General features: G+C 45.4%; 1 protein-coding gene and 1 pseudogene across 1 annotated transcript in view; both read left to right on the forward strand.

Moving 5' to 3' along the window:
* LOC120935220 (zinc finger protein 585A-like) overlaps window positions 1–27,926 on the forward strand; it is a 137,774-nt gene that overhangs the window by 16,934 nt on the left and 92,914 nt on the right. The window lies entirely within an intron of this gene.
* LOC120938733 lies at window positions 22,196–22,278 on the forward strand (annotated as a pseudogene).

Here is a 27,926-nt window from a genome sequence, read left to right on the forward strand (position 1 = left end):
GAAATTACTGTTTACAGGGTATAGAGACACAATAGTTAACTGATTCCCTTTAAAAATGATTAAAAATAGATAATAATCATATAATGTGCCTACAATTTAGTTTAGTTCTTGCTGTTGTTTCCTGGTTCTCTGATGCAGTGTTTCTCAACTCCAGTCCTCAAGGCGCCCCAACAGGTCATGTTTTCAGGATTTCCCTCAGAGGAAACAGCTGTGGTAATTACTAAGGCAGTGACACTGATCAAATCACCTGTGCAAAGTAATGGAAAGCCTGAAAACATGACCTGTTGGGGCGCCTTGAGGACTGGAGTTGACAAACACTGCTCTGATGTACAGAGATAAAGAGCCAATAGAGGGCAGTGATGCTTTGTAAAACGAAACTGGATTGGTGCTGACACACAGTAATCACACCTCCTTGATTAGTCACCACAGTGAGGAATCTCCCAGTACTGTGGTGATCAGGAAACAGACAACCAGGAAGTGTCCAGAACAGAGAGGAATTACAGCAACATCAAAGCAAAAACTAACAATGAGGACATGAAACCAGGACTGCAGTAGGGTAAAGGAAGCTATTTAGCTAAAAAAAAAAAAATCCATTAGTGACCCTTTAAGCATTACAATTTAAACAGCAATTCTAATGTAATTTTTCACTATTTTCACTGCCATCTTATTCCCTCTAATTAGAACCCCCAAACATTATATATATTTTTTATTCTAACACCCTAGAGAATAAAATGGCGATCATTACAATACTTTCTGTCACGCCGTATTTGCGCAGCGGTCTTACAAGCGCACTTTTTGGGGAAAAAAATACACTTTTTTTAATAAAAAAATAAGACAACAGTAAAGTTATCCCCATTTTTTTTTAATATTATGAAAGATAATGTTACGCCGAGTAAATTCATATCCAACATGTCACGCTTCAAAATTGCGTCCGCTCGTGGAATGCCGACAAACCCTTTACCCTTTTAAAATCTTCATAGGCGACGTTTAAAAAAAATCTACAGGTTGCATGTTTTGAGTTACAGAGGAGGTCTAGGGCTAGAATGATTGCTCTCACTCTACCAATCGCGGCGATACCTCACATGTGTGGTTTGAACGCCGTTTACATATGCGGGCGCTGCTCACGTATGTGTTCACTTCTGCGCGCAAGCTCGTCGGGACGGGGTGCGTTTTCTGGCTCCTAACTTTTTTAGCTGGCTCCTAAATTCCAAGCAAATTTGTTAAACCCTGATCTATATCACCTCCGGCATTCTAGTTTCTGTTCTCTCATTCACTTCCAGGTTTGCGGTGCTCATTCATGTAAGAACTGCAATTCTCAGTATGCATTGCGGCACGCCCAGTAATTCACACCTCCTTGAAGTCTCTAAAATGCATAGAGCGTCCTGCCGCACAGATGTAGTTCCCAGGAGGGGGCGAGCACGTCACTGACCACCGCAGTAAAGCCTCCCATCACGGTGGTCAGTAAAATCAGACAAGCAGGAAGTGAGCAGAACAGAGAAGAAATAGAGCAACTTCTGAGCAAAAACTAACAATGAGGAAGTGAAAAGAGGAATGTCTCGGGAGCGCCCGAACTGCGCATGCGTGCGCCCGGCGCAAACCACTGCTGAGCTGAAAATACATCATTTGCATAGGGGCACACCCACTTTCACTTGCGCCCTCAATTTTGCCTAACAAAGGAGCAAATTAACAGACAAAAGGAATCCTGAATCAGGTGGCAATCTTGACAAATTGCCCCGGCGCAGAGAAATTCAGCTGAGCTTCACATGTGTAAGTAATGGGCAAATCTACCTGAATCTGGGCCAAAGTCTCCAGATCAACAGATGCTATAATCATATTTTTCCCTATGACCTAAGATGTCATTGATACTCTAAACATAATTTTTCAGTTATTCCATGTCAACATATATTCTTACGTTTAATATTTTGTGTATTTATAATGCTGCATGTATACAGGTGTGTTCTTGAAATTTCTGAGAAGTAGCATATGCATCACTTATGATCATATATCTATATATGCAGATATATAAGAAAAATTATACATGGTTTGGTTTGTTAAAATGTATTCTGACTTGCATAACTGCATATCTGTTACACCAAGTGTTGAGATTGACTTTGGTAAATATTGATTATTATAAAATGCATTACAATATTGTAATATAACATATATGTCCATATCATATATAGATACATATATTTGTCATTTTTACTTTAGTTTCAGTTTCTGTGGCTGTTATTATCCTGGTGTATAATTAACTGGAGTCTCCTGCTATTGTCTAGGGAAAAGCTGAGTCAATACTGTTTGCTTTACTTTACGGGGCGATCCCCCCTTTCAGACAATGGGGTTGTTTATTTCCATGTGATAATAGCCCAGTTTAGCTATCTGTAGAACTTTTCCTATATGCAGGATTTCTAACCAACAAAGATAGTAAACATTTTCTTGTTAGTCTATTAAAGCTGGGGCAACGTCCCTTTGTCTTGTGACGAAAGTTACCATTGTTTCTGATTCAACACAAGGCTCGTAAAAGTTAAAAGATGGCTAATGTATTGAAGGCTTTGCAAAACATGTGAAATCATCTGTTTTGCTCTGAAATGTTTTCATTTGTAATAGTTCACTTCAATTTTGAGGCCTACTGGACTTTCATATTTCTGTCAGTAAATATTATTATTATTTTCTTTCTTAATAACTCACAACAGATTGGAGTACAGACTTTTACATGGTGATAATAATGTGATAACATCCTCAAACTTTGGAACCTTAAACAGAAAGTGATAATGAGGGAGGAGTCAATAACCCAATGATGGTGGTCTTCAGGATCAGTCCAGTCTACATCTTGGTTGTTCTCCCCTCATCCTCACTCTCTGACCTCTGGTGGGGCTCAACCCCGCTGTTATTCATGACTAAATCATGGACTAAATAAGGAAGTGCAGTACTTCTTGTATTGAGAAGATGGCAATGAGTGATAGAGGGGGTGGGGACACTCGTCCTATAATCCCCTCATCACTGTCACTCGTATAAAAGACAGTTCTCGTTGTTTCCTCACTTCTGACTAAGTTCCATGAATAAAGAAATGAACTGGTAGGAGATCAGCGGACCCATTTACTAGTTACCTTGAGGGGGGAATTATAAGATCCTCGGAGACAAAGCTGCCTAATTTGGGAGGAGTTCTGGTTTAGGGGAACCAATCATTTCATGTCTAGTAATAATCTTTTTATTTCTATTTTAGTAGATGGACGGGAGATGAGGAAGACCTCAGAGGATTGTCTCACTTTGTCTTCAGACTGTAAAGTAGAAGATGAGGACATCACACAGTATAGTCCAGGAGAAAACCCGACTACCTCAAATATCCATCCGGCACCTCACAGTGTAGATGGACCATCATATTCCTCTTATCCTGAGGAACCTCAGACTGTGCGGGACGGTGCCGGACCATCGTATTCCTCTTATCCTGAGGAACCTCAGACTGTGTGGGACGGTGCCGGACCATCGTATTCCTCTTATCCTGAGGAACCCACTATGAAGAAGCCATTTTCCTGTTCTGAGTGTGGGAATTTTTTTTCGCACAAGTCCAGTCTTTATAGACATCAGAGATCTCACACAGGAGAGAAGCCGTATTCCTGTCCTCAGTGCGGGAAATATTTTTCACTGAAGGCCAATCTTTACACACATCAGAGATCTCACACGGGGGAGAAGCCCTATACCTGTCCTGAGTGCGGGAAATGCTTTTCAAGGAAGTTCCATCTTTGCAGACATCAGAGATCTCACACGGGGGAAAAGCCATATTCCTGTCCTCAGTGCGGGAAATGTTTTTCACTGAAGTCCCATCTTTACACACATCAGAGATCTCACACGGGGGAGAAGCCATATTCCTGTCCTGAGTGAGGGGAAATGTTTTTCACAGAAATCTAGTCTTTACACTCACACGAGATCTCACACAGGGGAGAAGCTGTATTCCTGTCCTGAGTGAGGGAATTGTTCCTCACTGAAGTCCTGTCTTCCTGTACATCTGGGACCCCACGCAACTCCTTGAGGTGTATTAGTGCCTTGAGTGCAGGAAAAGTCTTCTATATGAATGTTGCGTGACATCACAGCTCTCATGTGAGGAAGAAGCACACCCTGATATACACCTCAGATATAATCCATGGCTGATTTTCATCATGTAAGAAACAGTTCCAGGGGTGTGGACATTTTTTGAAAAAACGACATGCCTGAGAGTCTAAATCAAGGTCACATTCTCCTCATCTACCAGAGTGCTCAGCAGCGGTGTGGGAGATCATTGAAAACTTCAAGCCGACATCGGCAAAGGGCAGAACTCTGTGAATGAATGGCACGGCTGCGCTCTTTTCATAAAGTGACAGCCGGTACGGGGAACTTCTCGCTGCACTGCTGTCACACAAAGGGCCCAGATCGCTAGACCGCTGCAGGAACAGGAACTTGTAACATCTTCCCAAAGGGGAACGGTTCATTTAACCCTTTCACTGCCAAAGCCTGTTTTGTGTGCCCACATATTTAACCCCTTCAATACCAGGAACTTTCACCCCCTTCCTGCCCAGGCCAATTTTCAGTTTTCAGCACTCTCAGGCCTTGTACACACGACCGAACATGTCCGCTGAAACTGGTCCGTTGGACCAGTTTCTGCAGACATGTCCGACCATGTGTAGGGCCTACCGGACAGTTTCCCGGCCTAGCGGACAGGTTTCCAGCGGACAAAAGTTTCTTAGCATGCTAAGAAACTTGTCCGCTGGAAGCCTGTCCGTCGGACATGTGCAATGGTTAGTACGACTCATCGGACATGTCCGCTGGCCCGAAATCCCGCGCATGCGTCAAATTGATTCGACGCATGCGTGGAAGCATTGACCTTCCGTGTCAGAGAACGTCGGTGTCGTCTACGTCACCGCGTTCTCTGTCCGCGGGGATTTTGGTCTGATGGTGTGTACACACATCAGACCAAAACCTCCCAGCAGACATGTCCGATGAAAACGGTCCGCGGACCGTTTTCATCGGACTTGTCTGTACAAGGCCTCACACTTTGAATGACAATTGTGCAGTCATGTAACACTGGAACCAAATATATATTTTTCCAACAAATAGGGCTTTCTTTTGGTGGTATTTGATCACCACTGGGGGTTTTTAATTAAAGAAAAAAAAAGTTTCTCTTTGTTTCTGTTATAAAATGTTGTAAATAAGTAAGCTTTCTACTTCACTGATGAGGAGGCACTGATGGGGAGGCACTAATATGCAGCACTGATGGGTTGCACTGATGAGGAGGTTCTGAGAAGCATCTCTAGTGAGCACTGATTGGCATCACTGGTGGTCATCACTGATGGGCCTGTACTGAATATCAGTGTAGATCCCCCTGTCAGGAGAACCGCTAATTGGCTTTCCTCTACTCGCACCTTGTCAGCATGAATAAAGAAAAGCCGATAACCGGCATGTAACGGTCACCACCGTTTACGACCTTCCATCCCATCCACGACAGCTCATCTGACACACAGACAAATCAGCAGGCATCACATTTTCCCAGAATCAAGACGAGACACAGCTCTGTGCTTGTTCCAAATGTAATGACCAACTTTAATGGTTTCTTTCAGTCTTATATACAGTACAAGGCATTAAAGGAACAATCAACTCCCCACCCACACACTAAGGCTAATTACTAACCATTCTAGACAGGTCGGCGCCGGCCTATAATTATCATGTCTAATCACTGCACATTCCTTCATTAACAGCATAACAAAAAAAAACATCACACACTGAGTTCCCTAGGCAGACGTTCCGTCTCCGCATACAGCTTGACACCTATTCACACCTCTGACCCTCACTAGGCTTTAGACAGTGTTATCACACATAAACAGTATTTAGCATATATAATTAGAGTTCTGGGAGCAGACCTGGATTAACACCTTTCCGTTACAACACCTTCACACAAGGACAATGGAATGTCTTCCAGGCCCTGACTCAATTAGCATGTCACTAGTCAGGGCTAAGCATAGAAATGAGTCATAGAATATTCTTTGCAGGCATTAAGGAATATACTGTAAATTACTGTCCACGCCAAAACAATCCAACATGTGTACCCCATCTCCTGGCTCAATCTGTGCCCAAAAGTGACTCCTGTTACACTGCTCCCTCCTTGTGGAACACTCCGGCAGACCCGGCTTGATCCTTTTCGGGTCAACTTGGGGATGTCCGGAACTAGGAGGCCGGGATGACGTCTGTTTGCCGGGATAAACCATCAGCATTGCCATTTGGCTTACCAGGTCGGTAGCTGATGGTGAAGGTAAATAATGGAATTCAGTTCTGGAACAGTCACTTGCTTTGCTCTCTCAATGGCTCCTAAAACCTGTTGCTGATGCTCTTGGGACAGATAAGGCACCACCTGGATGCAAATCCCATTTAATCTTTTGACAATTTCAGCCTGTTTGTGCATTTCAATGTTCAAGCCACGGGACATCTCATAATACATGACGTAGTGTCGTTGCATCTCTGATTTCTCACTGGCCAACTTGTCACATTCCCATTTTAGACTGTGATATTGTGCCGGATCTACAGTACATGTTGGGGAAGGTAGTCTTACCCGGGTCTCAGCAGCAAGCGAGTTGGTTCCAGCAACGCAGGTTGGGGCACAGGTAGTCACTGTGTGGGCTTCAGTGGGACACATTGGGGCGTACGCAGAAACAAGGGGGGCCAAATCATTCCCCAGTAGTACATCTGCTGGTAAATCCTTCATCACCCCCACATTCACATGTCCCGAACCAACCCCTCAATCCAGGTGAACCCGGGCAACGGGTAGCCGGAAGACGGTGCCTCCCGATACTCTTACGGCTCCGGTGTCTCCGGTGTGCTGGCTCTCTGGGATGAGTTTCTTCTGTAGCAGGGTCATGGTAGCACCAGTATCACGTAGCCCATTGGCTACCTTTCCATTGACCCGGACAGTCTGCCTGTGTTGCTGCCTGTTGTCCTGGTTAGCTGCTTGTATCGGATCTGCCTCGTGCAGAATGCACCAATGTTCTTCCTCCTCAATGCAGTGGGCCGCAGGCATGGATGTGTGGGGGTGGATATTGAATCCACCCAGGCAGTCACAGTCATGGAGACAGCCAGACTGTCTAGCTTTCTGTGTCCTAGCTGTTTACACCCAAAACACCTGATGGGCTGGGAGTTGAACCTAGGCTTCTGAGGATAAGTGGCCGCTGGAGGTGGCGCTGTAGGACGGTCTGACTGGGGTTTGTAGGCAATAGCCGGAAGGGGTGCCGCTGATCGATAATCCACCTGAGCTGTTGTCTTGACCACAGAGTTGTCCAGTTTGCGGTCGTCTGTGTATTCGTCCGCCAGGTGAGCTGCTTCAGACAAGGAGAAAGGGTTTCTGTCCTGGACCCATTCTCTGACTTCCCGGGACAGTTTGTCAAAGAAGTGCTCCAGCAGGAGCACCTCTTCCCCGGATTCTGCTTGGCATCCATCGACCCAGTGGGATGCTGTGCGGTGTAGGCGGCATGCCCACTCGGTATATGAGTCTCCAGTCTGCTTGCTCGTCTCGGAACCGCCTCCGGTGTGACGGCATACCTGGCCAAAAGTGCTTCTTTTACCAGTCCATAGTTCATAATATCCTTGTCTGGGATGGCCCTGAATGCTTCACTGGCCCGGCCAGACAATTTCCCAGACAAAATGGTAACCCATTCCTCTGTGGGCACCCGGTGTAGGGCACATTGCCGTTCAAAATCAGCAAGGTACCCATCAATCTCCCCTTCAGTTTCAATTAAGTTCTTAAAAGCAGCAAAATGTATCTTTCTCCTTTCAGTTGGTTCTGCTGCTGTAGAACGTCTTTGCCGTAGCCAATTTGCGTCCATAGCTGCTATAACTCGGTCTATGATCTCCGGTGGAGGGTTAGGACCATAGTGTGCCAGTCTTAGTTTGACAGCCCGATCAAAGCTTGCCTCCTCTGGGGTCCTGTCTGTTAAGTTGGGTCTTTCCGCTCCATCAATTTGGACAAATTCTGTGATCACGTCCATCTTCTTATGGTTGCTGGCTGGTCTGCCACGGTTCTCCAGTAGTCCTTGTAGCTGTCCTTTAAGCGATGGAATTATCCCGCAGCTAGCCACCAATTGTAACGGTCACCACCGTTTACGACCTTCCATCCCATCCACGACAGCTCATCTGACACACAGACAAATCAGCAGGCATCCCATTTTCCCAGAATCAAGATGAGACACAGCTCTGTGCTTGTTCCAAATGTAATGACCAACTTTTAATGGTTTCTTTCAGTCTTATATACAGTACAAGGCATTAAAGCAACAATCAACTCCCCACCCACACACTAAGGCTAATTACTAACCATTCTAGACAGGTCGGCGCCGGCCTATAATTATCATGTCTAATCACTGCACATTCCTTCATTAACAGCATAACAAAAAAAAAACATCACACACTGAGTTCCCTAGGCAGACGTTCCGTCTCCGCATACAGCTTGACACCTATTCACACCTCTGACCCTCACTAGGCTTTAGACAGTGTTATCACACATAAACAGTATTTAGCATATATAATTAGAGTTCTGGGAGCAGACCTGGATTAACACCTGTCCGTTACAACACCTTTACACAAGGACAATGGAATGTTTTCCAGGCCCTGACTCAATTAGCATGTCACTAGTCAGGGCTAAGCATAGAAATGAGTCATAGAATATTCTTTGCAGGCATTAAGGAATATACTGTAAATCACTGTCCACGCCAAAACAATCCAACATGTGTACCCCATCTCCTGGCTCAATCTGTGCCCAAAAGTGACACAGACTTTCTGGTTACAATGTGATTAGCTTTGATTTGGACACAGCTGATCATATGGTAAAGAGCTTACATCAAAGGCTCTTTACCGAGATTGGAGATGCGGTTTGTCAAAGCGACACACCTCACCACTGATCACCATGTGCCAGAGCGGCTTATTCTTCTGGATACCATATGATGTCCAGTCAGGATAAGGGAACCCCCGCCTGGCCATCATTCTGCTATTGGCCAAGCCGGAAAGAGTTAAAAAATCATTTTAGGCCTGAAGATTATATAAAACTCCCAAAACATGATATATTTTTTGAAAGCAGACACCCTAGAGAATAAAATACTGCTTATATTTGAGTATAAGCCGACCCGAATATAAGCCGAGGCACATCATCTTACCACAAAAAAGGGAAAACTTATTGATTTGAGTATAAGCCTAGGGTGTCCATCTGCATGCCTCACTGTGTCCATGTGCATGTCTCATTGTGTCCATGTGCATGCCTCACTGTGCCCATGCCTCACTGTGTCCATGACTAGACTTACGTTTAACATGGGAGTATATAGAAGGGGTGCCCGGCTTTGAAAAATCGGTGCTTCCCGGCCATAGGTCTCCCAGACAGTGTGCAAAGCTTTGGGTCCAGGGAACCTGCGGCCGGCCGGCACAGGGTCCGCAAAGTTAAAGGAGAAATGACCGTTTAACATGGGAGTCTATGGAAGGGGAGCCCGAATTTGAAAAATCGATGCTCCCCGGCCGTAGGTCCCCCGGACAAAAAACATTGCAGACTTGTAGAGGAGAACTGGGTCTATATGTGTGCCAAGTTTGGTACCGGGTCCCCAAAGTCCGGGAGATTAGGCACAAAAAGGTGACTCGAGTATAAGCTGAGGGGGGAATTTTCAGCACAAAAAAATGTGCTGAAAAACTCGGCTTATACTCGAGTATACACGGTAGTGGTAGTTCCAATTTTCTATGTCACACAATATTATCACAAAAGTCTAGGAAACGCAGGTTTTAGTAAAAAAACACACCTAAAGTTCATTTTAGTAGGCACAAAAACACAATAAATTACCCAATTTGTTTGTAAAATATAAAAGTCGAGGTTGCACCAAGTAAATGGATACCCAACATATAAAACCTTAAATTTGTGTGTGCCTGTGAAATGGTGACAGACTTCAGTACCCTATATTTTCTATAGGTGATGCTTTAACCACTTCAGCCCCGGAAGATTTGGCTGCCCAATGACTGGGCCATTTTTTGCGATTCGGCACTGTGTCGCTTTAACTGAGAATTGTGCGGTCGTGCGATGCTGTACCCAAACAAAATTTAGTTCCTTTTTTTCCCCACAAATAGAGCTTTCTTTTGGTGGTATTTGATCACCTCTGCAATTTCTTGTTTTCTTTTTTTACACTATAAACAAAAAAAGAGCACCAACTTTGAAAAAAAACACAATATTTTTTACTTGTTGCTGTAATAAATAACCCCAATTTAAAAAAAAATGTCCTCAGTTTAGGCCGATATGTATGCTTCTACATATTTTTGGTAATAAAAATCACAAAAAGCGTATATTGATTGGTTTGAAAAGTTATAGAGCTCTCAGCCGGAAAAACAACTCGGGCTGGTTCAACGACACTCTCACTCTACTGAAACAGGATCGCAGAAGAGCTGAAGGAGCCTGGAGGAGGAACCCATCAAAAGAAAACCTCACAAGGTACAAAACCCTCACCAAGAACTACCACAAAGCGATTTTTAAAGCTAAAAAAGACCATTTCGCACACAAAATCTCCAAAGCCCTAAACCGCCCACGGGAACTTTTTCAACTAGTCGCTAAGACTATGAACCCCTCCTGCTTGGACCCCCCTGCAAGTGAAACACAGGAATTCTGCAATGAGCTATCTGACTTTTTCATCGACAAAATCGAAACGATTCGGGCAACAGTTCAACAGAAAAAGCACACCAACCACATTCAGATACAGCTAGAAGAAGAAATCAACATAAATAACCCACGATCGACGATTTTTGAGCTGGTCCCAATTACAATCGACACCACAAAAAACATCATCGGAAGCCTCCGAGACAACACATCACCCAATGACATCGTTCCTACAAAACTTTTGAAAGAATGCACGGACATTTTGGCACCCACCATAACGCACATCATAAACCAATCATTCAGGGAAGGGATAGTCCCTAACAACCTCAAGCAAGGCATAATAAAACCCAACCTCGACCCGAAAGACCCAAACCAGCGCAGACCGGTAACAAGCCTCAACACGATCTCCAAGATCATGGAGAAAGCAGTAGTACAACAGCTTCAGCCACACCTGGACGATCACAAACTCCTAGATCCTCTACAATCAGGTTTTCGCCCAGGCCACGGCACAGAAACGGCTCTTCTCAAGATATGGGATGACGCCCTCGAAGCAGCAGATGATGGAGAATCCTGTCTCCTAGTGCTGCTGGACCTTAGCGCAGCCTTCGACACGGTAGACCACAACATATTGCTCACACGACTCAAGGAAGTAGCAGGAGTCTCAGACGCGGCCCTACCGTGGTTCGCATCTTTCCTAGGAAATCGCACTCAGACCGTGAAACTTGGAGGTTTTACATCAGAAACACGGACCGTTACATGCGGAGTCCCGCAAGGATCGCCCCTCTCACCCGTACTCTTCAACATCTACATCCGCCCGCTCCTCAAAATCATCAGCAAACAGGACCTGCGCTACCACTCCTATGCTGACGACACGCAGATTTACCTTCGAATCACCAACAAAAAAGAACAATTTCATGAACTTGGAAAATGCCTCACACTGATCGACAATTGGATGACTGAAAGCTCCCTCAAACTCAACGGATCCAAAACAGAGCTACTCACCCTGCACGCAAATAGGAAATCCATTTCTAGGACCACATGGATACCACCCACCATCCTCGGACAAACCATTGCGCCAAGCAACAAAGTCAAAAGCCTCGGAGTCATCTTTGACGCAGACATGACGATGGATGCACAAATAGGATCAGTTGTCAGCAGTTCTCATCATCTGCTCCGCATGCTACGTAGACTCATCCCCTTCATCCCGGAAGAAGACAGAGCTGTAGTGGTTGGAACTATCATCAATTCACGACTCGACTACGCAAATTCCCTCTATTTAGGACTACCGAAATACCAGATGTCACGTCTACAAGTCGTCCAGAACACGGCAGCCAGACTGGTAACAGGTAAAAAGCCGTGGGAATCAGTCTCCCCGGCCTTGAGATCCCTCCACTGGCTGCCCGTACAGGACAGGGTGACATTCAAGACACTCTGCCTCACCCACAAATGTATACATGGGAACGCTCCCCAATACTTAAGCGAGAAAATAAAACCCTACGTCACCAAGCGCGTGCTCCGATCAACCAACCAAAACCTTCTCCAAATTCCTAAATCCCGCTACAAATCGAAGGGAGAACGCAGATTTTCGGTCCAAGGACCTCGGCTCTGGAATGCTCTACCCACTACCATCCGCCTGGAGGAAAACCATCGGGCCTTTAGGAAAAAACTAAAGACCCACCTCTTCTGAAGGACCGGTACGACTCTGGATGTCAAGCGCCTTGAGGCGATTAAGTTCGCATTTGCTGCGCTATATAAGTCACTCACTCACTCACTCACAAATAGGGGATAGATTTATGATATTTTTATAATTTATTTATATTTTACTAGTATTGGCAGTGATCTGCAATTTTTATCGGGACTGCGACATTATGGTGGACACATTGGACACTTTTGACACATTTTTGGGACCATTGGCAATTTTATAGCAATCAGTTCTATAAAAATGCACTGATTACTGTAAAAATTTCACCGGCAGTGAAGGTGTTAACACTAGGGGACGATCAAGGGGTTAACTGTGTTCCCTAGGTGTGTGTTCTAACTGTGGGGGATGGGACTGACTATGGGAGATGAGAGATTGTGGTCCCCAGCTTGTAGGAACTCACCATCTCTCTCTCCTCTCAGAACAGAAGTGAGATGTGTGTGTTTACACACACACATGTCCCTGTTCTGCCTCTCGTGCCCACGATCCCTCGTGGCCGGCGGCCACTGGTCACAAGCATCGGCACTCCCAAAAGGGTCCTACGTACAGCTACAATGGTATCCTTTAGACAGCCTAGGTGACTCAGAGACACAACCTTTAGGACAGACTTGCTGTCTTTTAGTTCAGAAGACACAATCAACATTATCATATATAGAAACAGAAAACCTTCTCACAATAGCAGGAGCTAATTACAATTAACAATACAAACAGCGATCTCCTCCTCCTCAGCCTAAGGCAGCAAACTATCGTATGCGTAGACTGTCTGTCTCCTACCCAGTTCTAGAGGCCTGTGATCAGCTCTTTATATATATTCTGGGAGATATTGTGGATAAATATTACTGTTATAATTAAGGTCCACCTTTTCAATGTCCATTAAACAGCTGTCCATCATTTTTCTCATTCACCCTGTGCCTCTAAGAGCCACAGGGTGATTTACACATACAGTTACATGCACTCAACTTTACCTGACAAAAAAGACCAATAGCAAGACCGATAATTGAATGACGGAGAGCTCCCTCAAACTTAATGGATCCAAAACAGAACTTTTCTTTCGCCACGCAAACCGAAAGAAAAACTCTAGGACAACATGCACACCACCCACCATCCTTGGTTAAATCGTCACCCTAAGCACTAAAGTCAAAAGCCTTGAAGTCATCTTTGACTCAGACATGACTATGGACACACAAATAGGATCAGTAGTCAGCAGATCCCACTACCTTTTCCACCTGCTGCGTAGACTCATCCCCTTCATCCCGAAAGGAGACACAGCAGTAGTAGTTGGAACAATCATCAATTCCCAACTCGAATGCGCAAACTCCCTCTACCTCGGACTCCCCAAATACCAAATTTTGCGTCTACAAGTTGTCCAGAACACAGCAGCCAGACTGGTAACGGGAAACCCTGGGAATCCATCACCCTGTCCCTGAGGACCCTCCATTGGCTAGCCGTGAAGGATCAGGTTACATTCAAGACCCTCTGCCTCACTCACAAATGCACACAAGGAAACGCTCCTCAATACCTATGTGAGAAAATAAAACACTACACCCCTAGTCGCGCCCTCCGGTCAACTAACCAAAACCTTCTCCACATTCCCAAGTCCTGCTACAAATCTAAAGGAAAACGAAGATTTGCAGTCCAAGGACCATTGCTATGGAACGCTCTACCCACTGACAACCGCATGGAAAAAAAACATTGGGCCTTCAGAATAAAACTTAAGACCCACCTCTTCTGAAGACACAGGACGACACTGGATGCAAAAAGCGCCTTGAGGCAATTTAGTTTGCATTTGTAGCGTTATACAAGTTACTCACTCACTCACTCACTCTATGTCAGTGTTTCTCAATTCCAGTCCTCGGGCCCCCCCAACAGGTCAGGTTTTCAGGATTTCCCTCAGATGAAAAGGCTGTGGTGATTACTAAGGCAGTGAAACTGATCAAATCACCTGTGCAAAATAATGGAAATCCTGAAAACCTGACCTGTTGGGGGGGCCTGAGGACTGGAATTGAGAAACACTGCTCTATGTCCACAGTCTCTGATCATCTCCTATGCTATGTCCACAGTCTCTGATCATCTCCTATACTATGTCTTCCATCTCTGACCATCTCCTGTACATTGTCTGCAGTCTCTGACCATCTCCTGTAGTATGCCTGCCGTCTCTGACCATTTTCTGTACTATATGTTGCAGTAAAAAATAAGCATAATCATTTGGTGTGTCGGGGTGACAGTTGAGGTCCTCTGTTTCTCCCCAGTTGACCATCACCGGGAATGCCGTCTCACACCAAGCTCTATATGCATACAATAAATGGAGTGTATGAAAGTCAGAACAAGTCCTTTGTGACTCAAAGTGGACCTGTCACCACAAAGGCTTCTTTCACATGTTCTGCAGTCCCTTCCTTCCCTCTGTGTTTTGACATTTAGGAGGCGATACTGCTGGCTCAGGAATGTTTTTTTTCCTACATTCTATTGAGAATTTTGCATTGAAGTTCTGTGTCACACTGATAAGCCCAGCGTTTGGATGTGGCTCAGTCCCATTGACTTCAATGGACAGGTATGACAGGCGGTGCCACCTGTGAGGCTTGGCATGTGGAGGTAAAATTGCCACACTGTGAAGCTAAGCATGGAGGTCACAGCAATGTGTACTCACCTGAGAAGCCGATATGTCCATTCAGAGGTAGGTGGTCAGCAGGCAGTCTGTTAAATCATTATCTTTTAGGGCCCCCTACTGTTGGATGCAATCTGGTCATGCCCATTGCTCTCCATGGCAGGCCGAGCAGAAGTTGGCTTTCATCTGTATCTTGGGAGGATGAGATTTGGTCACCATGAATTGATGGTTTAGATGGAAACCTGGCAGATTATTTGTTCTGGGATCACATATCGTGTTTATACAGATTAGATATCGATTGTCTTAGACTTTATTAGCATTTCTGTAATTTTTCAGGATGTCAGTAAAAAAAAGTCATTTGTCAGTAAATGTTCATGTTTTGTCAGTAAAACTAAGTCACTGAGGGTTAGGAACCCTGAAAGGAGGATAGAAATATATGACTGCCTAGTCCAGCCTTTCTCAGCCGGGGTTCCTCCAAAGGTTTCTAAGGTCTCCTTGTCAATTCATTGGTCTGTATATGGAAGTGTCACCTACCAGACATATGGAAGTTTGTCATCATTACACCAACACACACAATTTTTTTCCGTTCAATACATGTTTTTATTATAATGTTACTTATAACAAGATTGCAGTCATAAAATCAGGAAATAGTAAAGGAAGAAATCCAATTGGTCAGGAAAATGACGTGTCTGGAATGTGGAGGCGGAGTCATTATTAATTTGTGTACAATACAATACACAACGTGTTACATTATTATAACAAAGTATTGTAGAAAAGATCACACCATAGAAAATATGGGAAAGGGGAAAATAAACCCGCATATGAAGGTGACATTTGTGTACGAGGAACACCTTAACAATTACCACCATTTTATTCTCCAGGGCCTCTGCTTTCAGAAAATATATGTTTGGGGGTTTTATCTAATCTTCAGGCCCAAAATCTGCATTTTACCATGTGTGCAAAAAGAATGGAAAACCAGCTCTGGCAGTGAAAGGGTTAATGTGAGCTAGATGGGATCACTCTGCTGTGGTCACACTCTAATCATTAGAGCTCCCCCTAGCTGCAGCCTGGTAATAACATTGCTAGGAGGTCTATTCATTTATCTGCTACATACTTCCCATCTTTATATAAACGTCTCCTGACATTTAGGGGTCTATTCATAAATAACTTACATAACATTATGCCCAGTGAGTGACAATGCATGTACATCCTTTTTGTGTGAATGGGGGTAAAGAATGAGTCATGGGGCTATTTTGTTGTGCTGGTTGAATATTTTTTAATGACTTAAAACAAAGAAAAAACACCTGCAAGGCAATGGCATAATGCAGTGGTTCTCAACTCTGTCCTCAAGTGCCCCTAACAGGCCATGTTTGCAGGTTTTCCTTTATCTTGCACAGATGCTTTAAATCAGAGTCAATGGCTTGGTATTTTGGACAGCTTTTTTATCCAAGAGAAATTCCTAAAACATGGCCTGTCGCAAAATGTTGCGGGCATATTGTCGGGGCAATGGCTGGTGTTGGCGCTTCAATCATCACGGCGCTGTTATGGTGTCAGGATGATTGAAGCGCATTATTTCTATTATTACATTGTAATAATGCAGAATCAGTGGGAGCCCCGAGTGTGTCACTTGCCACATTCTCTGCCACCAGATGTGGATTGTCACTTGCCAGTGGCTGTGTCCCGGAGTGAGAGCGGGCAGTGAGTAAGGTTGCCACCTTTTCGTCAAGCCAAACCCAAACACATTAGCAGCGCACGCTAATATATATATATATATATCTATATATATATATATATATTTGTAGTACATTAAATTCATTACCTCTGTACAAAGCAATGCACAGCTAATTTTTTTTATGCAGTATACACTGTATATATATTTTTGTGATTAAATACAATTTCTAATCATATGGAGTTAATCACAAGAGCCCCCCTTTATATTAGAGCCAACAGTGTTCTCCACAGAGTTGCCCATTACATCTGAATGCACAGGGTTCTGCAGAAGAGGAGTACAGAGGGTATGAGGGGGGCAGTATGTACAGGAGAGGAGTGCAGAGGGTATAATGGGGACAGTTTGTATTGAAGAGGAGTTGGAAAGGTATGAGGGGGCAGTATGTACAGGAGAGGAGTGCAGAGGGTATGATGGGGACAGTATGTATTGAAGAGGAGTTGGGAAGGTATGAGGGGGGCAGTATGTACAGGAGAGGAGTGTGGAGGCTAAAATGATGCAGTATGTACGGGAGAGGAGTGTGGAGGGTATGATGGGGGCAGAATATATAGAAGAGGAGTGTGGAGTGTATGACAGGGGCAGTATGTACAGGAGAGGAGTGTGGAGGGTATGACAGGGGCAGTATGTACAGGAGAGGAGTGTGGAGGGTATGACGGGGGCAGTATGTACAGGAGAGGAGTGTGGAGGGTATGATGGTGGCAGTATGTACAGGAGAGGAGTGTGGAGGGTATGATGGGGGCAGTATGTACAGGAGAGGAGTGTGGAGGGTATGATGGGGGCAGTATGAACAGGAGAGGAGTGCGGAGGGTATAATGGGGCAGTATGTACAGGAGAGGAATGTGGAGGGTATGATGGGGGCAGTATGTATAGAAGAGGAGTGTGGAGTGTATGACAGGGGCAGTATGTATAGGAGAGGAGTGTGGAGTTTATGACGGGGACAGTATGTACAGGAGAGGAGTGCGGAGGGTATGATGGGTGCAGTTAGTACAGGAGAGGAGTGCGGAGGGTATGATGGGTGCAGTTAGTACAGGAGAGGAGTTTGGAGGGTATGATGGGGCAGTATGTACAGGAGAGGAGTGTGGAGGGTGTGACGGGGACAGTATGTACAGGAGAGGAGTGTGGAGGGTATGCCAGTGGCAGTATGTACAGGAGAGGAGTGTGGAGGGTATGATGGGGGCAGTATGTACAGGAGAGGAATGCAGAGGGTATAATGGGGCATTATGTACAGAAGAGGAGTGTGGAGGGTATAATGGGGCAGTATGTACAGAAGAGGAATGTGGAGGGTATGATGGGGGCAGTATGTATAGAAGAGGAGTGTGGAGTGTATGACAGGGGCAGTATGTATAGGAGAGGAGTGTGGAGTTAATGACGGGGACAGTATGTACAGGAGAGGAGTTTGGAGGGTATGATGGGTGCAGTTAGTACAAGAGAGGAGTTTGGAGGGTATGATGGGTGCAGTTAGTACATGAGAGGAGTTTGGAGGGTATGATGGGTGCAGTTAGTACAAGAGAGGAGTTTGGAGGGTATGATGGGTGCAGTTAGTACAGGAGAGGAGTTTGGAGGGTATGATGGGTGCAGTTAGTACAAGAGAGGAGTTTGGAAGGTATGATGGGTGCAGTTAGTACAGAAGAGGAGTGCGGAGGGTATGGCGGTAGCAGTATGGGGAGGGATTTCTTGTGGTGTCTATGGGGTAATCAGGGAGTGATGTTGGGAAGATAAGGGAAGGAAAGTGACCATGGAATGATGTCCCTCAGCTGGAGAGGGGGGGGGGGGGGGTAGGAAGCAGATCGGAGTGGTGTCTGTATTTAGTGGTCTGGGGGGTGATGCAAGATGGGGGCTGAGAAGTGGTCAGATAGCGATGTATATAATAATAAAATAAAAAAAACTCATCCACTAAAGACATTTACAACAATAAATCATACAACAGTACTACTAGATGTAAGTACAGATCTATGTAATCCAGCCCCTAGTACTCTGTATGTACAGATAATGTGAAGGTAATGTATGACCATATAACCCGGTGTTCTCCAGGCTCTGAGTCTGGACAATCAGAGGTGTGAACTCACCACATATATACAGATTACATGAATGGCTATAAATGACTCCACATATCTAGTCTGAACAATTGGATTGGAGGATGTTTGCACAGACTGTTCATGCTTAGAAGTGATCTGTCACATGTGATCGGGCTGCAGACCTCACCCCCTCCCCCTCACTCTCACTATCTCCTCCAAGATTCTTCTCCTGAAGAAAACATCTCCTTGAAAGTTTGCAACTACTATCCACCCACCCTAGGAAACTTCAACTCACCTCCTCCCTTCCTCTGGCCAGCCGACAGGATCTACAGTGAGCTCCGCCTCCCAGGTCTCTCAACACGCCGCACTGGTGATTGGAGGGGGGAGTCAGAGATAACAAGTACCCCACACAGCACGAGACTGGAGGGGACAGAAAGAAGCTTTGAATCCTGAACACACACCGCAGGCACAGTGTATTCTTTACAATGCCGCTGTTTCACAGTGAAAGGTGTGCTGATGCCTGGTCTACCCCGTCTGGATGGTCTGCCCCTGTTCTGGGCTGAATCATGTGCCCGGGTTACGACCCACCTCCTCCTCCTCCCCTGCTATGAATGATAGTGCGACGCCGCCGCGTAACTACACAGATGTGACACACAGTCACAGACGAGTCTCTCTCTCGGCAGCGGCGCCGCTGATCAGCTGATGTGAGAGTCTGAGAGAGACTCGGGGCAGCGGCAGCCAGCCGCAGAGCAAGCGGCGAACCCCCCCCAAAAAAAAAACAGCAAGCGAGTGTGACTGTGACATGATTGTCTCGGGGGGGGGGGGATTTTCCCTGTTCCCCCCCTGTATCTGCCGCTGGTCGGGGGTACTTGATGACTGAGAACCACTGGCATAATGTATGGGGAGGTGCATCGCATACTAGCACATTATGAAACACTCACCTTGGAATGAAGCCCTCTGCTATGCTGTAAAGTCACCGCCGAGAGGGCTGATATCTTCCCCATCTGTCTTCCGAGTTTGTGAGCTCTAGCTATGCGATTGGCTGGAGCCACGATGATGTCACTCCCATGCATGTCAGCGGTAGCCACTGTTTCCAGCAAAGGCTCTGAAGGTCGGACACTGTAAGTCGATGATGTCACCGGCTGCATTCGCTCTGAAAATCTCTTACACTGTGCAAGTTCAGAAGATATTCACAGTACCTACAGGAGGACCTTATTATAGACTTACCTGTAGGTACAAGTGGTAGTACAGAGCTTACAGTACTACAGGCACTGGATGGCACTAATTGTGATGTTACTTAGCGCTATCTACAGACTGAATTCAGTGTTTTTGGTTTTAATTCAATGCTAAGGCCCCTTTCACATTGAGGCGTTTTTCATGCGGTACAGCGCTAAAAATAGCGCTGCTATACCGCATGAAAAAACCTGCCCTGTAGTGTTCAATGTGAAAGCCCGAAGGCTTTCACACTGAAGCGATGCGCTAGCAGGAGCGCTCCAAAAGTCCTGCTAGCCGCATCTTTACTGCGGTATAGGAGCGGTGTGTTCACCGCTCCTATACCGCGCCTTTCCATTGAAATCAATGGGAAATCGCGGTAATACCGCCCTTTTTCGGCCACTAGTGGGGGTTAAAACCTCACTGCTAGCGCCCGAATATCGCGGTAAATACAACGGTATAGCCACGCTACAAATAGCGCGTCTATACCATCACCGCGGCTCCTCGCCTCAATGTGAAAGAGGTCTTAGTTTAAAGTAGAACTACAAGGAAACACTTTTTCTTTCATTTTGTATAGAGCAATGGAGGGTTATAATCCTTGTCAGATTTTTTTTCACCATTTGTGTCCCATTGGGGAGATTTCCCTTCACTTCCTGTCCCATATCCAAACAGGAAGTGAGAGGAAATCCCTGCAAATGAAGGCAATTCCTTGGGGACCCCTAGGTCACCAAAACTAGTGTCCCTATTGAAAGATTTTCCCCCTACTACATTTCTGGGGACAACCCAAAATTTGGAATTTTCTTTTACTTTCATTTTCAATGATAATGGTAAACATGACAAATAGAGAGTGTGAGAGTAGAGATACAGAAAGCTACAAAATCTGACGGGGGTTCTAATTCTGCTCTGGTTTTGTCTTTAGTTATACTTTAATCCTGTGGTTGCCCAATGTCTACTGTACTCATAAATACATGAGTATGATCTCAGATATTTGTATGACCCCTCCAACCCGACATAGTAAACTAAGAGGTCTATGGAAAAACAGGTTTTGGCTGTATTTTTCCCTGTGTTTGCAAAATAATATACAGGAGTGATTTGTCATTGGCTGCAGGTGATCAGCAGGGTACGGGGCAAAATCATTGGCTGGGGACCTGCTGACAAACTTGTCCTACGGCCAATTGCTGAGTGTACGCGTGTGGACCTGTAAGAAAGCCATGACATAAAAGTACATTATCAGCCCTGTATGAACTGTCCTGTCCACTGTGACGGGTCGGCAACTGATTAATAAACTTCTTACAATAATAACATTAAGTGTCCTGCTCTCTACCGAGTGCAGGACTTATTGCACACTATGGCCCAGATTCTCAAAAGAGATACGACAGCGCATCTCCAGATACGCCATCGTATCTCTGCGTAGCGCCGTCGTATCTATGCGACTGATTCTTAGAATCAGTTAAGCATAGATATCCATTAGATTTGACAGGCGTAAGTCTCTTACGCCGTCGGATCTTAACTGCAATTTTTTGCCCACTAGGTGGCGCTTCCGTCGATTTCCCCGTTGAGTATGCAAATTAGCTAGATACACAAATTCCCGAACGTATGTGCGGCCGACGCAGTAAAGTAACGACGTTTACGTTAGGCTTTTCCCGGCATAAAGTTGCCCCTGGGTCTATGAGGGTCTATGAGGCGCAGCCAATGTTAAGTATTGCCGTTGTTCCCGCGTCGAAAATTAAAACATTTATGGCGTTTGCGTAAGTCGTCTGTGAATGGGGCTGGACGTCATTTACGTTCACGTCGAAACCAATGCTGTCCTTGCGGCGTACTTTGGAGCAATGCACACTGGGAAATTCCACGGACGGCGCATGAGCCGTTCCGCAAAAACGTCAATTACGTTGAGTCACATTAGTTGCGACGTCATTTGGAGCAATGCACACTGGGATATTTTAGGGACGACGTATGCGCAGTTCATTCGGCGCGGGGACACGCTTCATTTAAATGAAACACGCCCCCTACCCGCCAAATTTGAATTACGCCGGGTGATTTACGCTATGCCGCCGCAACTTTACAGGCAAGTGCTTTGTGAAAAAAGCACTTGCCTGAAAAACTTGCGGCGGCGTAACGTAAATGAGATACGTTACGCCCGCACAATTTTGCGCCCATCTACGTGAATCTGGGCCTATATATACATATATATTATTCTTGTATCACCCTCACATCAGTCTTTGTCTGGTTTCAGCATCTTGGTTTTCCAAGACCTATCCTCTCACTTTTACCTCCCTAGATGGTGTTCTTGCTGGACAATTCCACACCACCTCAGGCTTCTCTGCCTTTTGGCTAAGATCAAGTGTAGTATCTGTTCTTATCATTTGCCAGTAGGTGGTGCTATGCTGACCGTCCCCAGTACACGGCGAGGTGGAAAGGGATGGCGGACGGCAGACGCTAAACCTGCTGGCGTGGAGGTGGAAGCCTTCTGATTTGGATGGAGAGGCATGAGGTCGAAGCTGAGGGGCCGATCCCCTGGTCTTTGGCCTGGATTGGCAGTCCAGGGGTGCCATACCTTGCACAAGTGTTTTGAGAAGGACACTTACAAGTGTGGCACCTTGGTCACATCTCCACATACACTTTTTTACTACCTGCCTCTAGGGTCGAGCCTTTTGGCTAGGACCAGAGGAATTTTTGTTTCTTGGCCGGTAGGGCCAGCCATCGTATTGCACGATGGTCACTTTCTACTCACATCTCCCACCTTCCTTCTCCCTCACTTTCTTTTTTATTTTTACCCCGTGTGTTGTAACGTTACGTTTTTTTTGTTGGTGCACGTTTGTACACTTTGGCCCAGATTCAGTAAGAATCTGCGCCTTTCATACGCAGGCACAGGGCAGCGTTTTTGCCCTGCGCCCGCGAAAATTTTCTGCGCTGCCCGCGATTCGCGGAGCAGAAGCCCCGTAAATTGCAGGGGGCGCTGTGTTAACTTGCCCGGAGTAAGGGCGCCTAATGTAAATGATCCCGCCGGGGGCGGGAATCATTTAAATTAGGCGCGCTCCCGACGTCATTTGCTTCAAGGACGTCATTTGCTTCAAAGTGAACGTGAATGGCGTCCAGCGCCATTCACGATCCACTTACGCAAACGACATAAAATTTGAACGTTGCGACGCGGGAACGTGGCCATCCTATAGCATTGGCTGCGCCTGCTATTAGAATGTGTAACGTTACGCGAAACCCAACGTACGCAAATTACGTAATTTGCGTACGCAGGGCCCGCGCAAGTTTGTGAATCGGTGTTAGTATGCAATTTGCATACTATACACAGATCACAATGGGAGCGCCCCCTAGCGGTTTTCGCTAGAATGCAGCCTAAAATCTGTGTGGCATAAGAGCCTTATGCCGCGCAGATTTTAGGCTGCAGTCTGCGTAGCGATGTTCCTGAATCAGGAGCATTCGCTATGCCGGAGCAAGTAAGCAATTGCGCCGTGTAACCTATGGTTACACGGGCGCAATTGCTTCTTGAATCTGGCCCTTTATGTGTGATTAGTAGAGTGCTGGTCCTTGGGCCAGCCCTGAACGTCTTGGGAGTGGGTGGACATGGCCTTTTGGCTTAGTTCGCCTGCTCTCATGGGGTCTCCCTTCGGGGGAGCCCCACCGAGGAGGGTTCTGTTTCGGCAGACCCTCCAAGGATGTTGGGTCCATGTCGGCTTCGGCTGCACGGACCACAGATTACCTCAGTCCCTGCCAGGAGCCTAACATCCCGGGGGATCAGGGTTGGGCCCTTTCCGGAGAGCCACTTGACCCGTTTGCACCCGTCAGTTTTTTGTGTCACTCTTTATGTGTGTGCACATTTTTCCTGCACCGGGTGGAGTTTTTGGGTTGTGTTTTGCACACCACAGGCTTTTCAATAGAAAAAATTCCACACCACCTCAGACCCGGTGGTGATGCCTCTAGTGGGTTCCTGATCTGTAATGCCACACCGTCATCATACAGCTATGTCTGTAAGTATTTTAGATTGTGGGGGCTGCTATGGGTTTTACCCTTTATTCTTACCTTTAACTACAACCCCCTTTTCCTTGGCAGGGTCAGACCATATAGATACTTTTATATAATACATACCTCAAGTCACGTGCATGCTCCTGAAGATTGGATAAATCCATAAAACGCGTAGAGCTGTTCAATGCCGTGTTTCTATTCGTTATACCTTTCATATATGCATCATGAGATGTCAACTGTCTAATACCTTCTTATGTGATGATTTGTTTTTAATTAACATGTCTGAATCTGTATGTATATGTAGCACTATCCCTGAAGGAGCTGCTGAGTATTTTTGGGTGGCACGTTACCTCTATCTTCTCGCTGTCCAGGGTGAAAAGATAGTCTGATGAATTTGAATGCCCACACAAGGCACTTCTTTTTCCAAGATTTGTTTGCAGAACTTCAGTAGAAAAGAAGTAAAAGGGGTGGAAGGGTAGATAGGTTCAGGTGTATATTCACAAATAGGAAACAGTCCTGCTTCCAGCAACCAGTTCTCGTCACCACTCTCACCCGTATAGGCCCTCTCACTGGCCTAGCAGCTGGAATGACACATGGGATAAAGTACAGTCTCTGCCACAGACCTTCCTTTATGAGGAGACACTTTTGGTCCGGAATCCCCTGCCACAGGATTCAGCACCCGGATCTCTCCAGATTAATTTCTGTAGAACTTAAGACTTGACAGGCGACCACCATCAAGCCTCTGATGCCCCGTACACACCATCACTTTATGTGATGAAAAAAAACGACACTTTCTGTGAAGTAAAAAATGACGTTTTTGAAACATCAATTTTCAAAGACGAAGTTGCCTACACACCATCGTTTTTCTCACAATGATCTTGCAAAGTGAGGTTACGTTCACCACGTTTTTCCATTGAAGCTCGCTTCATAAGTAGCTTCTGGGCATGCGCGGACGAAAAAACGTCTTAGAAAACGACGTTTTTTGCTACACACGGTCAATTTCTGTGAAGTAAAAGTTGACGTTTTGAAAAACGACACATAAAATTGAAGCATGCTTCAATTTTTTTTGGTCGTTTTTTACAAGACATAAAACAACGTTTTCCCCCACACACGGTCAATTAAAGTGACGTTTTTAAAAACGTCATTTTTTTTCATCACATAAAGTGATGGTGTGTACGCGGCATTAGGCCTTGTACACACGATCGGTTAGCCAGAGGACAACAGTCTGAAGGACCGTTTTCATCGGTCAAAACCGATCGTGTGTGGGCCCCATAGGTTATTTAACCTTAGGTTAAAAAAAGCCAACTTGCTTTAAAATTAACCTATGGATTCCTAACCAACAGGTCAAAACCGATCGTTAGTAGGCACGACCATCGGTCAAAAATCCACGCATGCTCAGAATCAAGTCGACGCATGCTTGGAAGCATTGAACTTCATTTTTTTCAGCAGGTCGTTGTGTTTTACGTCACCGCGTTCTAAAACGATCGTTTTTTTAACTGATGGTGTGTAGGCACATCAGACCATCAGTCAGCTTCATCGGTTAACCTATGACAACGGTCCTTCAGACTGTTCTCATCGGATGGACTGATCGTGTGTACAAGGCTTTAGTGTATGGCGCATCCTTCGATGAAGTTTCCAGGCCTACTCCCAAGATACCAGCCTCCTGCATGGTCCTCTCCAGGATAGGTCCTCCCCTGGCTTCCTTCATGAAGTGGCTTCCTCCCGCAGGACAGACAGCACAGGATCACCTCTTCAAAAAGCAGGCCCCAGTCTGACTACTGGGCCTACAATGCAAAGCCACGACCCCAGACCATTGTGGTCCCGGAGCCAGAACTTAGGACATGCACCTCAGGCCAGGCGGGCCACGAGGCGTGAAAGAACGAACCCCACCACAATGGCATCTGTCCCTTAAGTACCCCTCCCCAGCATGCACAGCAGGGCAACCACTCCCACTGATTCGCTGCCAAGGGGGACACCTTGACCTTGCTGCTGCCACCCTTGGCCTGGAGTGGTAAGAACACCCCCAGGCAAACAATGGTGGGAACTCCCAGCACAGCCATGGCTGGTACAGAGGCTAAATTTGCCATTAATCACATTAGTCTGAGCCCAGATAACAACTCAGACCCCACTAAATTTAAAGCAGCACCTGTTCAACAGGAGCAGGCCGCTACATATATATCTACTGTACTGATTCCATCATGCATTATGATCGTCATTATATTACTATCAGAATATTGCTTTTACTGTTATAAAAAAACAAATATATCCTTATAACCTATATGCTAAATTTCAAAGTCCCCCCGCCATTTTCCTCATTCAACTGTTGCTTTGATTAACTTCTGTCCTTCAGTGTGTACTGTACTCACCAGTGTATGAGTATGAATCCATGTCTGACAGAGGAAACTAAGGGGGTCTACTTCTAGAAGTTTCATTGGACAAATATGACAATCATTCATCCAACCATTACACATTCTCATCATAATGCAACACAGTGATTTCCTATCATCATCAGCTCCATCTAGTGGCCATAATGAGATATTTTTTCTGTCATATCTCCATTAGTAAAAATATTAAAATACTTCATTTTGGTCACTAGACGGAGCCAAGGAAATCAATGTATGAAATAAATTACATCCAATATTCATCACAGTGGGGTGAATGCCGTTCACATTCATTCAACTATTTTATTTAAAAACACAATCGGTTTGTCTGATGAAAACAGACGGATTGACTGTTTTCATCGGAAAAAAACGATCGTGTGTGGGTCCCATCGGTTTGTTTTCCATCGGTGAAAAAAAATAGAACATGTTTAAATTTTTCCTATGGATAAAAAAACAATAGAAAAAAACGATCGTCTGTGTGGAAGTCGATCGGTCAAAAGTCCATGCATGCTCAGAATCAAGTCGACGCATGCTCGGAAGCATTGAACTTCATTTTTCTCAGCACGTCGTAGTGTTTTACGTCACTGCGTTTTGTCACGGTCGGATTTTTGACTGATGGTGTGTGGGCAAGATTGATGAAAGTCAGCTTCATCGGATATTCGACTAAAAAACCCATCAGATTCGATTCCATCAGATATCCGATCGTGTGTACGAGGATTTAATTTTTTGGAAATTTTACACCACAAAATGAACTCAGCCAAAGAAAGGTAATGACTAAACTTTTATTTTTCTCCTGCTATCAATGGCCAACACGGTACAACACTTCATCCATGTCTTTGGTGATCTCTGATCTCCTTATGAACTGTTTCTTACATGATGAAGATCAGCCATGGAGTATATCTGAGGTGTATATCAGGGTGTGCTTCTTCCCCACATGAGAGCTGTGATGTCCAGCAACATTCATATACAAGACATTTCCCGCACTCACTAATACACCTCGAGGGTTGTGTGGGATCCCTGATGTACAGGAAGACAGGACTTCAGTGAGGAGCATTTCCCTCATTCAGGGCAGGAATACGGCTTCTCCCCCATGTGAGATCTCTGATGTCTGGAAAGACTGGACTTATCTGAAAAACATTTCCCGCACTCAGGACAGAAATACGGCTTCTCCCCCGTGTGAGATCTCTGATGTGTGTAAAGGTGGGACTTCCGTGAAAAGCATTTCCCACACTCAAGACAGGAATACGGCTTTTCCCCCGTGTGAGATCTTTGATGTGCAATAAGGTTTGATTTTTGCAAAAAACATTTCCCGCACTCAGAGCAGGAATATGGCTTTTTACCCATGTGATGTCTCTGATGTCTGTAAAGGTTAGACTTATCTGAAAAACATTTTCCGCACTCAGGACAAGAATAAGGCTTCTCCCCCGTGTGAGATCTCTGATGTATGACAAGTTGTGCTTTTACTACAAAACATTTCCTGCACTCAGGACAGGAATATGGTTTCTCACCTGTGTGCAGTCTTTGATGTGTGAGATAAAAGGACTTGTCCGAAAAACATTTCCCACATTCAGAACAGGGATACAGTTTTTCCCCTGTGTGAAGCCTTTGATGTGTGACAAGATGAGATTTTTGTACAAAACTTTTCCCGCACTCAGGACAGCAATATGGCTTTTCACCTGTGTGAGA

This window comes from Rana temporaria, chromosome 4, assembly GCF_905171775.1.
Source record: "Rana temporaria chromosome 4, aRanTem1.1, whole genome shotgun sequence".
In the NCBI taxonomy this organism is placed as follows: domain Eukaryota; kingdom Metazoa; phylum Chordata; class Amphibia; order Anura; family Ranidae; genus Rana; species Rana temporaria.